The 15,016-nt window shown below is 42.1% G+C and overlaps 1 protein-coding gene across 3 annotated transcripts in view; it reads left to right on the plus strand.

Moving 5' to 3' along the window:
• The first annotated feature begins 903 nt into the window (after positions 1-903).
• The window catches only part of LOC146784177 (synergin gamma-like), a 228,742-nt gene continuing 214,629 nt past the window's right edge, over positions 904-15,016 (plus strand). For 2 of the 3 annotated variants that reach the window (XM_085633592.1, XM_085633594.1), the window contains exon 1: positions 904-1,050. The gene's annotated coding sequence lies outside the window, so the exon portion shown is untranslated. The remainder of the gene's footprint in view (positions 1,051-15,016) is intronic. The other variant, XM_085633596.1, reaches the window with a different exon arrangement.

Raw genomic sequence — 15,016 nt, forward strand, 5'->3', positions numbered from 1 at the left:
GTAGATTTTCCAACAACTCCTGTCCTTCACCCCCTAAACAATGTAACAAAAGTGCCTGCTTCCTTTCACCACTCAAATTCGTACCACACACCCTTGCATAATTCTCAAAAATCTTTTTCCATTTCTTCCACTTAATAACCGGTTCTCCTGGATCTGACAAGAAAAACGGCGGCGCTGTAACATTCTGCATGCTCACAAGAGGTGTAAAACACTTCTTCCCCACAATATATTCCAAACCCTACTAGTTGCTAAAAGTACTTAAAGTCCATTAGGTGTGGCAGTCACCGTATGTCCCAGCACGATACCGCTATATCAACAACGTTTCTTGAGGTGTGTTTGTCACCGCAGAGATGACCTTTTCAGTTTAATTCATTTTACAACGCTCAAATATTTGTATTCCACAAGTGCAAAAAAGTTTCCAAAGAAATGTATATTCCCGTGACCACAAACCAATATAGTGATCCTTATCCAGTCTCCGTCTAAGTTTCAACTTCGAATAGACCGTCGATGATCTTCTTCGATGTCCTCCAACAAATGTGCTGCAAAAAAAAAATTTTTTTTTTAAAAAATTCCTTCTTCTTCATCTAAGATGGCCGCCATGAAACATTTGGTCCGTTTTCTTCAGGCAGTTGGGCTTGCTTTCTCTTTGAGCAATCTCGGATCGTTTACCTTCTTCCTCATCTAAGATGGCTGCCACAAAACATTTGGTCCGTTTTCTTCAGGCAGTTGGGCTTGCTTTCTCTTTGAGCAATCTCGGATCGTTTTCCTCACTCCAAATGGCCGCAACCAAACATCCGGTCTATTTTCTTTAGTTAATCTGGCTTGTTCTTCTCCTTTCACCACACTCAAGATGGCCGCCAACAATTCCCACAGCCTTCAGTCCTTTTTCAATTGCTCACTGACCTTCTTACGTCGTGAAGCATACAGAGACCACTTCGATCCTCAGTACATGCTCAAACAGCCTTCCACAAAGCCCCTACAACCGCAATTTCCCACTTTTCTCCGCTAGAACATGCTGCAAGACGCTCGATCCTCATCCAGCACGTCTCTGTAAGTTATCACCGTTTTTCTCTTAAATAATCCAAGCTCTTCCTTCTTTGTTGTTGTTGAGGCTGTCCCTTCCTCTGGGTTCTTTTCTCCGCCCAATCGTCGCCAGTGTAATAAAGTGAATCCACACCAGATGAAGATATACGGTAGGAGGTATTTATTACAGCCTCAACCAACAGCCAGCATATATCAACTGTCATGCATAGAACCCTGCATGAGAGAACCTCAGAGCAAGCTGGTTCCATGCCCAGTGTTCTGGCATGGAGCCATGTTACATCATTACATGGAGTGGAAGAGTCAGAGGAAAGAGCTTAGAAAGGATTGTCACATAGTTCTACAGCCAACAAAAATAGGGTTCAATAAAAAGGAAAAAAAAACGCATGAAGGGCAAATTTCTAACAAGGACTTTACAGGGCTGGAAAAAGAGGTGAGTGTGTGCTCAGTTTACATGGTTGTGGCTATGTATTACCTGCACTTTGATCTTCCTTCATGGAGAAGGTCAGAAATTTACTCATGACAAGTGTAGGTCTGAATCATTTTGTACCGTCCTTGTGTAACGTAACTGGTGCTCATATAAAGCGCTCCGATACCTTCGGGTCGAGTTTGTGCTCTATAAATCTGCAAAAAACAAACAAGAAAGGGGAAAAGGAACACCCAGAAATTGGGAAGGCTTCCTCCATAAGAAACATATTTGCACTCGGTGAGAAGATTTTTGCATATTTCCTCTTGAGATATGGAAATTCACAGAATGTACTTAAGGCTACTCCTGATAACCTGTGATTGTAACAGATGCCTGCACTTCTAGAAGCGTTTAGGATTTCCTGAAAGTTGCAGATCTGCACCCATCCAAAGACATGGACCAAAGAGTGCAGAATTATGACCTTTTGTGACCATTGTGTCCGTTCATTCTTGTTTCCATAAAACTAGGGCTCGCACAGTGGTTTGATGTCATTATATGGCTTCATGATTGGAAAGATGTATTGTTTGATTGATGGGTCCAAGGGTACCAACCACCCACCACGGGCTCTGGGAGCTCCTGCTCTAAGGTTAGGTTGATATTGCTTTTTTAAATGAGGATACCTGTGCGATCGTGAATCAGAGGACAGCTGACGAAAATAGTGCTGCTCCGAGGTCCTAAATTGAAGTGGATGTACCCATGTGAGAGGATGTGGTAGCTGGGGAACGGGGTTTGGGTCTCCGGAGGGACGCTCAATGTCCTGTGATTCTGCGCAAATCACTTAGGGGCATATGTATGAAAATCGTAATTTGGGATTCTCAAAATTCGATTTTTTTGCGAATCACATTTTGAGAATCGCAAAATGCGATGTAAATAAAAAAACTCAAAATTTTTGCGTTTACCAAAAATGTGCAGAATTAGTTTGTGAACTTGCTATTAACGATTCCTTATTTGCAAAATCACAAATAAGGAGTCACAAAAATAGAGAATCTGCAAATTCAGGTGCAGCTTGATGACATCACACCCAGGAAGTGTGACTGCCCATGCTGTTCCTGATTGCCTGAGGCTGTGTGAGAGGCTGGGAGGAGAAGCAAACCACTTGTACTGCAACTCCAACAACTTCAAATGGATCCCCAGGAGAAAGAGAAGGATAAGGGGAAGGCTGGGAGATAAAGGAAGCAAATGATCAGTGAGGGGTAGAAGGAGGTGCTCATAGAAGAAATGGTCCTGAGCCATGAGTTGCTCTTTTGCAAAAAATCACTCCATGTGCCAGAGTCACAAAAAAGAATCATATGGCTGGACATCCAGGGAAAGGTCAATGCCATCGGTGTGACCCAGCGCTCTGTTGCTGACCTGCGCAAGCGCTGGTACAATATGCGCTCCATGTCCAAGGACAAGGTGGCAACCAGGCCGTTAGAGGCAAAGAAGACTGACAGGGTAACATCCACTGAAACTGAATCTACACACCTTGGGGAGTTGGTGGAGTCCACCCTACAGCCAGAGGCCAATCTACTCATCTCCACTCTATGACACTCCACTCTACTCCATGCCACACTACTCTATTCTACGCCACTCCACTCTATGACATTTTACTCCACTCTATGCTATGCCACTCTACTCCCCTACTCCCCACAGCACTCCACTCTACGCCCCTCAACTCTGTGATAAACTACTTTTCTCTATTCTATGTCACTCTACTCTACGACACTCTACTCCACTACTACGCCATTCCACGCTACACCATGACTCTAATCCACTCTATGCCACTCAATGACACTCTAAGACACTCTATTGTACGCCACTTAAAGACAATTATTCCACTCTACGTCCCTCCATTCTACACACCTTCGCTCTACTCCACAACGCTCAACTCCACAACAGTCTACACCACACCACTCCACTCTACGCCACTCCACTGCATCAACCAATCAATCAGTATTGATAAACCGCAGTTAATCAACCGATAGGGTATCCAGGTGCTTGCAGGTCCCAGAGGCTTATTCGAACAGCCAGGTCTTAATGGCCATTCGGAATTCCGGAAGTGAGGTGATGGTCAGGAGGTGAGAGGGGAGGTTGACCCAGGTCTTTGCTGTGATGTGTGAGAAGAAGTGCCCTCCTCTTCTGCTTTGGGAGATGCTGGGAATATGGGCAAGTGAAAGGGAGGCAGAGCGTAGTCTTCTCGATGGTTGGTGAAAGTTCAGGCGGTGGTTAATGTATGCAGACCCTTGGTTAAGTAGAGTCTTGTGTGTATGGGTCAGCAGCTTGAATTGGCATCTCTTCTGTGCATGGAGACAGTGGAGTTGCCTCAGGTAGGGTGTGATGTGGGTTCTTTGGGCAAGGCCAAGGATGAGTCTGGCTACGGCGTTCTGTATGGTTTGAAGTGTCTGTAGCAGGTGTGTAGCGATTCCTACGTAGAAGGCATTGCCTTAGTCCAGTTGGCTGGTGATGAAGGCCTGTATCACTGTGGGTCTCGTGTATAGGGTAACCACTCGAAGATCTTACGAAGAAGGGTGTGTCTCCAGATCCTTTTGAATAGAATATATGGCTGGGAAACAAACTTTAAATCACATGAATGGACTGATTAAAGTTTTTCGGTAAAAGACTTAATGAGGAGTATGGAGAGTGAAATATATCAGCACCAAGCTATGAGAATGTAAGCCAACACTCCATTGTATGAAAATACTGGTTAAATGGATCATAAAAATGACTGTTAAAAGATGCACACGGGTGCATCTAACCCAGCAAGTATGTTGAGGTGAAGCAACATAATCAAAAAACTACAAGTACCAGAAGGCCTATGGACATAAAAGGCACAAGAGCACATGATGTAATTTGCAAATCAAGAGACAGGTGCAGTGAACAAGACTGGAATGGTTGAAACTTGTTGGTAGCGTTATGCTGAAGTGCTGATGCCAATTAAATCTATGTGATTTTGAAGCCCTCAGGAGTGCAGCGTGATTCATTCTTTGTTGTTGCATATTTAGGGGATACTGGTCATATTTCAACTCTCGCACCAGCAGTAAGAGCGCGCCGCTAATGACTGCATTGCTTTCCAGCAGGCGGTGCAGAAACGAACAAGTGATACAAATCCTCACACGTGTACTAAACACTGAAGACTATTACAGGCCGGTAAGGCCATAACTTCCACAGGTGCCTTGGGGAATTCTGCAGCCACCATTATGCCGTCGACAGCCTCATGGACAGAGATGAGTACGTGTCTTAGGCTGAGTAACCTTTACTGCCAATGCAACCCCATAATAAAGGGGTCCGGGGCTTCTTATGTCACTGTGGCATGACAGGCAATTACGAGTGCCGGGGGGGGGGGGGGGGGGGGGGAAGAGAGACTGGTTACAGTGTGGAAACCTTTTTGATTAGAAAATAAGCCTGGGAAACAAACTTTAAATCACTTGCGTGGACTGATTAAAGTTTTTCGGTAAAAGACTTAATTAGGAGTATGGAGAGTAAAAGCTATGAGAATGTAAGCCAACACTCCTTCCTATGAAAATAGTGATTAAATGGATTATAAAAATGACTGTTAATTGATGCGCAAGGGTGTATCTAACCCAGCATGTATGTTAAAGTGATGCAACATAATAAAAAAAAAACTACAAGTGCCAGAAGGTCTATGCACATAAAAGGCACAAGAGCTTATGATGTAATTTGCAAATCTCGACACAGCTGCCGTGAACAAGACCGGAAGGGTTGAAATGCATTGTTATTGTTTGGTGAAGTGCAGATGCCAAATAAATCCATGTGATTTTGAAGCCCTCAGGTGTGCAACGTCATTAATTCTTTGTTGTTCAATATTTTGAGGATACTGGTCATATCTCAACGCTCGCACCAGCAGTAAGAGCGCGCCGCTAATGATCGCATTGCTTTCGGATATATTACAGGCTTTTTTCCATGCACTAGATGCAAAGCCTGTAAAACAGCACAAAGATTAAGGACTATCAGATCCCCGACAAAAAAGAAAAAAGATGTATCAATAAGATATTAAACTGTAATTCCAGTTTTGTGATTTATTGCCTGGTATGTCCTTGTGGCCTCCTTTACATTGGAAGCACAATACATCAGGCAAAAAAGCGGGTGTTGGAACATACACGAGCCATTATCAATCATGATAACACATATCCAGTTACCAGCCATTTTTCAGATGTGCATGAGGGCAGAAGTGACAGGTTACATTACTTCTGCATTGATCAAATAATCATTAAACAAATGGAATCCACCCACAAGGAATAGGTGAAACAAGATATATGGTCTTGGGTGGGATGTGTTTCCACGCTTCAAAACATGTTGACACAGACACACGCAGGAGGCATTGTACATTAATACATTAATCCTCCACCTCACTGTTTTTAACAATACCAGCAGGGAGGTATTTTTTAACATTCACTCACTATCCACTCCTGACCCTACCACTCACACCCTCACACACTACACATAGTAGTTACATCAAGTGCTCCCGCGTACCCGTTGGTTAGTAGCACGCCGCGCTCCGTGGAGGGGTGCGAAGACCCCTATGATGAAGCATGACACCAAGGGCCCTTTTGGTGTGTGAGGGGTATTTAAAGAACACAATGTGCTTCCCACCATTGTAGGAAACACATCCCACCCAAGACCATATATCTTGTTTCACCTATTCCTTGTGGGTGGATTCCATTTGTTTAATAATTATAGTCAGGTGAGATTGAATCCACTCCCTGTGTCCCTCCGGACACTTCCTCTCTCCACTCCCTCCTTTGATACTTATGTTGATCAAGTAATCAACAAAGAAAGAGGCGGGGATCATGTGAAGCTCCTTAGGCAATTGGAGTTGAAGTACATAGTGGACCTCAGAACAAGTACTCCTTGGGGGCTGAACAGTGAGGAAGAACTATGGTCACACATCGGCTAATTATGATCCATCTCCATAGGTTAACAGAATTGGTCTCTTGAACATGGTTTGTTCCCAGCAAGAATTCTGTAGGAAAGTTCAGTAAATAATATGATTTATCCAACTTAGAGAACATGGTTGTCCAGCAGCAAAATAGGTTCTAAATATTTGTGCCTACGGGACGTGAGCCCATTCAGGGCATACTCAGCACCCTTACCATCAATCAAAGCCAGTATTGAGTGAAGCACCAATTTCTTAATGAATTTTTTTCATAAATGATGATTTTTTTATGAGTGCTTTACAAATAAGGTCATGTTTTCAAAAAATTTGAAAAAATGAAGGCCCATTTAGGGCAGAATTTATATATCTTTAGTAGATGTAACATTGTCTATCTATTTATCTTTTTTTATTTATAAAGTTTTATATAGCGTGGACTAGACCCGATGAGGGTATCAGAGCACTTTACAAAAGTTACATCAAAAGAAAAGTTGAGCACTAGTCACATATAAATGAGTATCTAAGATGAGATTATATATGTTGTAAGTTCTCGTTGAAGGTCAGGAATGTGTTAATCAGTCTCGTTTAGAGATTATCACGCATCCTGGTAGATGAGCAGCTTCTGGTTGGTAGCAACTTGCATCAGGGCTGGAATCAGGAGAGAGTTTTATTCATTAGAAGTAGTTTGACTTCTTTTTTAGGTCTCGTCTACGCAGTGCGCATGCGCTGCTTAGGCAAAAAGACCTTTTCCGATCGCTATGGCTTTTCAGTCAAAAACATGCACGCGTTCCATTGCCTTCAATGGCAACGCGTGCACGTCTGGAGATTCACTTGCGGGAGAGCGCGGCGCCATATGGTAGCAATTATCGCTCCTGGCGCTGCACGCTCCCGCAAGTGAAACGCTTTCACTCGCCCCCTCCTCTTGCCCCTCCCCCTGCTGCCTCCTTTTAGCGCGAGGAACGCGCTTGTTTTATGTTTTACAGAGGTGGCCCCGTGGGATCCAACTCTATAGCCTACACACTCTTTCTTATATATTATTAGGTATTGTGGCTTTCCGATATTTTGTCACTATTACATTCTGTCTTCTATCATTTTCACTCAGTTGTTTATCCGACAATCACAAACTGCACGGTTATCTTTCCATGTATTTTTTAGTGCAAATGCAGAAGCTTATCGTATTTTACAATGAAAAATCACGTCCATTTAATAGACTTTAATCGAAAACAAGCATGGACAAGGGCAATATGACTGGCTCTTGTATAGGAAAGGCACACAACCCCACAACGTATATGAGCATTTGCGAACATAAAACCCAAGAACGAGCAGACAGACAAACACACTTACAGGCACCCATTACGGCAGACTAACACTTATGCATACAGAACAAAGAAATATACAAACAAGCATAAACACAGGCCAAAATAAGCACAGGTACCCGTGCACACTTGAGTAAGTATGCACACATACCACTCAGGGGGCACAGGTTACTGTGCATAGGGGTGCACAGAGTGATGCACAGTAGGGTTGATAGGGTGATGGTCCGTAGATGAGCACAGGGTGATGTGCACCAGGGGAGTAGAGGGTGGAGTGTAAAAGGGGAACGCTGTTGTCCTCATTAGGGGACCACAGGATGATGTGTACTAGGGGAGCCCACGGTAAAGCGCATGAAGGACAGAGGAGTGCTGAGCACCAGGCTGCGCTGGGTGTTGTACACCAGTGGTGGCCACTCAGGGAAGTGTAGTTTGTGCATCTGGTGCCAAAGGGTGAAAGGGTGGTGTGCATCGGGCGATACAGATGAGTGTAGTCTATGTTAATAGCGTCACAGCGCGCTGTGCGGTACGGGATACATTCTCTGTGCTGTAGAACAGAAGACATCTGCAGCTTGCGTCTCGCACGTCTTCGGGTCACTGCAGTTCTGTTTTTCTAGTTGTCGAATTTTGTGCACGCAAGCTCTTACAGTAAGTGCCTAACTTTAATATAGTTTCGATCCTGCCCGTTTTTTATTTTATTTTCACAGAACCCCCAGTAAAAAACAGTCCATGCCACATTGCCATGTTGCGGCAGGTATGCGTCTCTCTCATATCTCTACCTCAGACAACACAAACCTGACAATTCTTCATACCACACCGTTGTCCTTTCCTCATGTATTGCCAAAATATTAGTTAGATTTACTACAGGTAACCCTCACAACCCATATAAAATCGAGCTGCTCTTCGTGTTTAGTCGCTTCAGTATTCTCTATCATAAACCTGGAAATAATGTGTGGAAACATCGCCATCTAGTGGAAGGTACAAAAAACGATGCTAAAAAGGTCAAAATTCCTTCAAAGAAGTCATGCCCGCTGTAACCTTGGCTGCATCATGTGCTCATTAGCGTCCCACACTTTTCCCATCATGACTGAAGATACAGTGGCGGACGAGTAATTAGTTTTGTCCTTTTACAAAGCACAGAAAAGGCGCAGGGAACCTTCTGAGCACTTTATAAATTGTGTAAAAGTGCAATGAAATGTCATACTCGTACATCTAAAACTTACATTAATAAATCTTTCGAGATCAAGAGTAAAACTGTTTCTAAGCAATTATATTTAAGGCCACTTGAACTACGCGATTCTGCGGCCACCGCGTTTTCCGCATAATTATTACTACTTTTCCGCATTTTCCTCAGAATCCATCATCTGCTACGTAATCTGCAGATTTTAACAAGAAAGATGTTTCTAGCCCAAAATGAACAAAAGTGAATAAAAAAAAAAAATCGCAACACGCGTTCTCCCGCAGGGGAATGTTTTTCGCAAAAATTGACTGGCCGCTTAATAGTTGCGCATTGCTGTATTTGTTAAAATAGTGCATCAGACAATACAGGAAAGGGCTTTTTGGGTAGCGGCATGAGAATCACTTCTAGGCATGTTTCACAGTCAAAGCAAACAAGCATTTGCAATGCAATAGGTCTCGCATTTGCGAGAGTTTAAGCTATTGGCATTGTAAATGACAATGTCTTTTATTTATGTTTTATAAACAAAAACATAAATGAAAGGCATTGTCATTTACAATGCCAATAGCTCAAACTCACGTGAATGCGAGATCTATTGCATTGCAAATGCTTGTTGAAGGAGGTGGTGGAGGGGTTCATTCTGATTGCTTGGAGCAGGGCGTTCCATATCCTCGGTGCTAGGCCAGAGAAGGTGCGTGTCTAGGTTTTCGTTTTTCTAACTTTTTGTGGTTTCAATAGCAGGGTGTTGGTGCTTCTCAGAGTTCCACTATTGACTGATAATTCGAGTTTATTGGCTAGATAATTTGGTGTATTGAGGTGCAGGGCTTTGTGGGTCATGCATGCAATTTTTAGCTGTGCTCTTGACTCATAAGGGAGCCAAATCATTTCCTTTAGATCAGGGGTATTGTGGTTGTTCTTTCTGGAGCCAGTGACGAGTCTTGCAGCAGCGTTGATTGAGGCTCCTAAAGGAGCCAGACTGGATCTCAGCGAGCCACATAGGGTTGTATTCTCATAGTCTATTCTGGGTAGAACTAGAGATTGAACTGCTGTTTTTAGGTCGTTGTTGTTGAGGAAGGGGTTTAGTTTACTGAGAATGCTCATATGAAAGTTAGCGCCTCTGGTGACTGTGCTGATGTGTTCACTCATGTTGAGATTCTTGTTGAGTATTAGTCCTAGTGATCTTGTGGAGTCGATAATGTGAGGTTTGCATTTGAGGGCTGTTAGGTGTTTCATCCAGTTTACTATGTCACCTTGTCCATGTGGTGGGGAGATTAGGAGACAGTTAGTTTTGAGCGCATTGAGTTTGAGGTGGTTTTTTGTTACCCAGATGTGGGTTTTTTGTAAAGTTGTGTTGTGTAGGCGGATGTCATCCGGCGATGATATTGTAACACCAGTGGTCATGTCGATGAATTTAGATTCGTTTATCAGAACGTATGACTCTATAATTCCTGTAAATGTGACTGATAGGGGTGTTCATATATCTTTTACTACATTCTTTATTGTATGTCGCATATGGCATGCACTTTTTCATTTAATTCTGATCAAGGATAATCTTTTTATGATAATAATTGTTGCTTTCAAGCTATAGTTGCATGTATAAGATGGCCACCAAGGATAATTTGTATCAACCAACATGTTTCCATAGTCCATTTTCTATTTTCTTTGATTGAACTGCTGCCCAATGAATTATGTTTTTGTTATAAGGTGTCTTTTCATGCATGGTTACTGACATTGGCAACGGCAAAGAGGCCATACGAGTTTGTCAGTTGGACTTTTGGTGGCACAATATGAAATAAAATAATCATCGAATTTAATGAGCCCGAGAGTGCACAGCATTGTCTATTGACTGTCTTTGGAGCATCAAGCGCGAGGTCGTCCTTGCAATCTGGGGCACCCGCTGCATTGCGAGCGGCAATTTTGGCAGAGAACGTCATGGGATGCTTTCTGATATATATATATAATGAAAATGAAAATGAAAAGGATTCATCCATTAACACTGCTGCTGCAAAGAACCATTTGAATTTACAAGCTAAAGATACCAAAACTTTTTTGACACTGCATCAACTGGCAACAAATGATACGATTGATCTTGATACAATATCCACACAGGAGGAATTGAGAATGGCCTCGGTTGAGCAGCTGGGAGCAAACCTGAGCCCATTCAAACCAAAATCTAAATTTATTCCCACAATGCCTAGGGATTCAATTGATGTTTTCCAAGATGTAGTTGTGGATGATCTCAAGAAACTGTACCACAGGATAAAACATAAAAAAAGATACAAGAGCTAACATGAAAAGGACTATTTATTGCTGACTAAAAAATTGGGTGAAGACCATAGGATCATTGTGGCCACCGCGGATAAAGGAGGTAACGTGGTTATTTGGCCACAAGAAGCCTATATTAAGGAAGCAATGAATCAACTTAACAATCAATCATGCTATTCCAAGAGTACCATCAAAGATTTCAATGAAGCCAGAGAGACACTGAAAAAGCTATTGTGGAAATGGAAGAGAGAAGGCATGATTTCTAAACAAGAATTTGAGTTTTTACATGTTGAGCATCCTTTATTACCCAAATTGTATCTTTTACCCAAGGTCCATAAGCAAGTTGTTCCAGTGCCTGGGAGGACAATTATTTTCGCCATTGCAGGAGTAGCGGCGCATGTGACTGAATATATCGACTACTTCCTGCAAGATTTGGTGAAAGGTCTTCCTACTTATATTAGAGACACTGAGGACTTTATTGGTAAGATTAAAAATGCTGGATGGAGCGACGATATGCTATTTATCACCTTAGATATCGAATCGCTTTATACAAGTATTGACCATGCATCTGGGCTCAGAGCTTTGGAATTCTTCTTAGATAAAAGGCCCATTAACTGTTATAATCATAACAAATTATTGATGGAACTTACCAGTTGGTGTCTCAATAACAACTTTTTCTTGTTTGGTAATGACATCTACATTCAGAAACGTGGCGTTGCGATGGGGGCATGCTTCTCTCCCAGCTATGCGTGTTTACACGTATGCTGGTGGGAGGAGCATGTCCTCAGACAAGCACATTATGAGATTTACAACAAACATGTGGTACTTTGGATGCGTTTTATAGACGATGTTTTTATTTTGTGGCGTGGTGACCATGCCAGTGCAATTGAATTCATTACTTCCCTTAACACCAATCAGGAGAATCTTAGATTCACTTCATCTATCAGCGAATGTGAAGCTGAATTTTTGGATGTTAAAGTGTTTGTACATCACAATCATTTGGCCACTAAACTTTTTCGGAAAAGCACTGCTGGCAATAATATTCTTCATGCCAGCAGTGCGCATCCTAGACATATTATTGATAATATTCCGTTTGGGGAATTATTGAGGCTCAAACGGATTTGCAGTGAAGCCAGTGATCTCAAAATTTGTATAATGGAAGCGCTGGAAAGGTTCCGACAAAGGGGCTATAGGGAATCAGTCTTGAGGGAGGCAGTTCTCAAAATGGAAGCTAGAACCCGTGAACCACTATCCACATCTAATATATCTATAGATAGTGAGTCTACCAACACTAGCCAATCCCCCAGGCTTATCATAGCCTATAGCAAACAGGCAAGACAAATCAGGTCAATTATTCAAGAACGTTGGCCAATTTTGAAAACTGATTTAGTCTTAAAACCCAGATTACCGGATGGACCAACGATTAATTACCGGAAAGGACCCTCTCTAAGAACCCATGTCTGTCATGATTTTCCTGAGCTTAGAAAACAAGAGGAGTGGTTGAAATCCCGGCCGGGATTCAAACGCTGCTCCACATGCAGAGCGTGCAAATTCGGAAAAAACACCACCCAATATTGTACACCATTTGGCCCAGATCCGTTTGATATACGTGGATCTTTCACTTGTAAAACTGAATTTGCCATCTATGTACTAACATGTACGTGTGATCTTAGATATGTTGGGAGTACCCGGCAGCCAGTACATGTTAGAATTCTTCAGCACTTACGTGCCATTGTAAACAATGATGCATCATATCCGGTGGCGAGGCATTTTAAGATCTGCCACAACAATAATTTGCAATGCCTCAATTATTTTGTTATCGCCTCGGTTCCAAAAACCAAGAGAGGAGGTGACCGCGATAAAATGCTAAGAAGATTAGAATCTGAATTCATTTTAAAATTAGATAGCAGATTTCCTATTGGGCTAAATACAATGGAGGATTTGCACGTGTTTCTTTAAGATCTTAATATATATTGTTTTTGGTCAGATTTCCTTAGAGTGTGTTGCCATGCCTGCTTTCACGTAAATATATTATGAATCTCCATTTGTTCCCCTTTTTCTTTTTCTTTATATTTTTATTTTTCCCTGTGTGTGTTTAATTGCACAATTCAGGGATGCACAAATGTGTTTTTTCACTTTACTTATTTGACATAGACTCAGTGATGTGTCTGTCCAGACCTTAAACTCAACACTAACAGTGAGTTCACTTACAGTGTTTGGTTTTATAATATTTTAGAATTCAAACATTTAAGCGTTAAATACATAAACATTTCTGTTCTGATATCATAAAATTGCATTATTATGCATTCAGGCAAAATCTCATTTACAACATTTATGGTTAGGTATCCATATTTAAAAAACTAAAAACTTGAAAAATTGCATAATTTGCACTATTTTTTCTTGTGTTTACATCTTTGCGTAATTTGCACATTTGAAATTTTTGTATAATTTTTACTACAAATGAAATGATATAATGAATTTTATTCTGAAATATTTGCACTTTATTGCATTATTTGCACAGGCACTTTAATATGGATACCAATATGATAAAAAATTATGGACAAATTGCATTATATGCAACCTAAAATAATTGATACAAGTTGAGTATTTAACTTATGCTTTATGGTTTTGGATTTTAACCTGTTATTTATTTATTACATACATTGTAGTTTGAAATGAAAATGTTTGGAAAACAGACTATGTAATTCTGGGTAGTGTGTCTTCACTTTTTAAATGTCACATGGTTTAAATAATAGTGAAAAAAATGCAACCAATTCAAAACCTTAAGGTATTTAATGGGCTTAATTTATCGAACTGACTGTCTGTGAGCAAGGGCGGATGCCCGAAACGTGTCAGATTGGTGAAACTCAGCTTTAAATAAAGTAACAACAACTGTGCCTTACTTGGATCTGCGTGGTTTCCTTTCTTTGTTGATACGGATTCTTTGGAAACTACAAGTGTGGGATATATATATATATATATTCACTTAAAAAACCATAGGTTTCACACATGTTATAGTTAGGTGGATATTTCACTCGTAAAAAAACCAATGAAATTCCTCCGTTATAGTTAGTTCAGATAACTATAACTCGCGCGACCGCCACTCTATCACAAGGATGATGTCATCAGTTATGTCAAGAGTGATGCCACTGACCATGTCATGAGTGATGTAATATGTGACGTCATGAGCAGAGGATTGCGGGCGCGCAAGTTATAGTTAGCTGAACTAACTATAACGGTGGAATTTCATTGGTTTTTTATGGGTGAAATATCCACCTTACTATAACATGTGTGAAACCTATGGTTTTTAAGTGAATATATATATATATATATATATTTTACCTACTGGCAGTCGCCACCTCCCGGGGCACTAATATGTAAATAAGGGGGTCCGTGAAGGACCCCTGAGCCCCGGGGACCACCACCTCCCCGGGGCTGTGTACAGATTGGGAGGGGGGCCGAGCCTGTGATGGCCCTGGGGACCGCCACACCCCAGGGCCGGCTCCTGCAGTGTCCCGGGTTGCCCACACCGGGACACTGCTGTATGCTATGACAGGGCAGGAGCGTCGCAGCTCCCACCCTGTCATAGCAAACACTGGTTTGGATTTTGGAAGAGAGAGCATTTCCCTGCTCTCTCTTCCAAAATCCAAACCAGATTGCTTTTCCACACGGGGAGCTGCATGTCAGCAGCTCCACATGTGGAAAAGCAATGCCAACTCCTGCAGGACGCGGGGAGCCGGCAGGGACCGTGGGGGCATTGGGGCTCCCCCTACGGTCCCCAACGAGTGGCCAGGCCTCGGGGATGGGGTCCCCGGGACCAGAAGTGGCCAGGGAGGGGGACCACGCGGCCACCCATCCCAAAATAAAAATAAATACATTTAAACATT

This window comes from Triturus cristatus, chromosome 11 (genome assembly GCF_964204655.1).
Source record: "Triturus cristatus chromosome 11, aTriCri1.1, whole genome shotgun sequence".
NCBI lineage: Eukaryota > Metazoa > Chordata > Amphibia > Caudata > Salamandridae > Triturus > Triturus cristatus.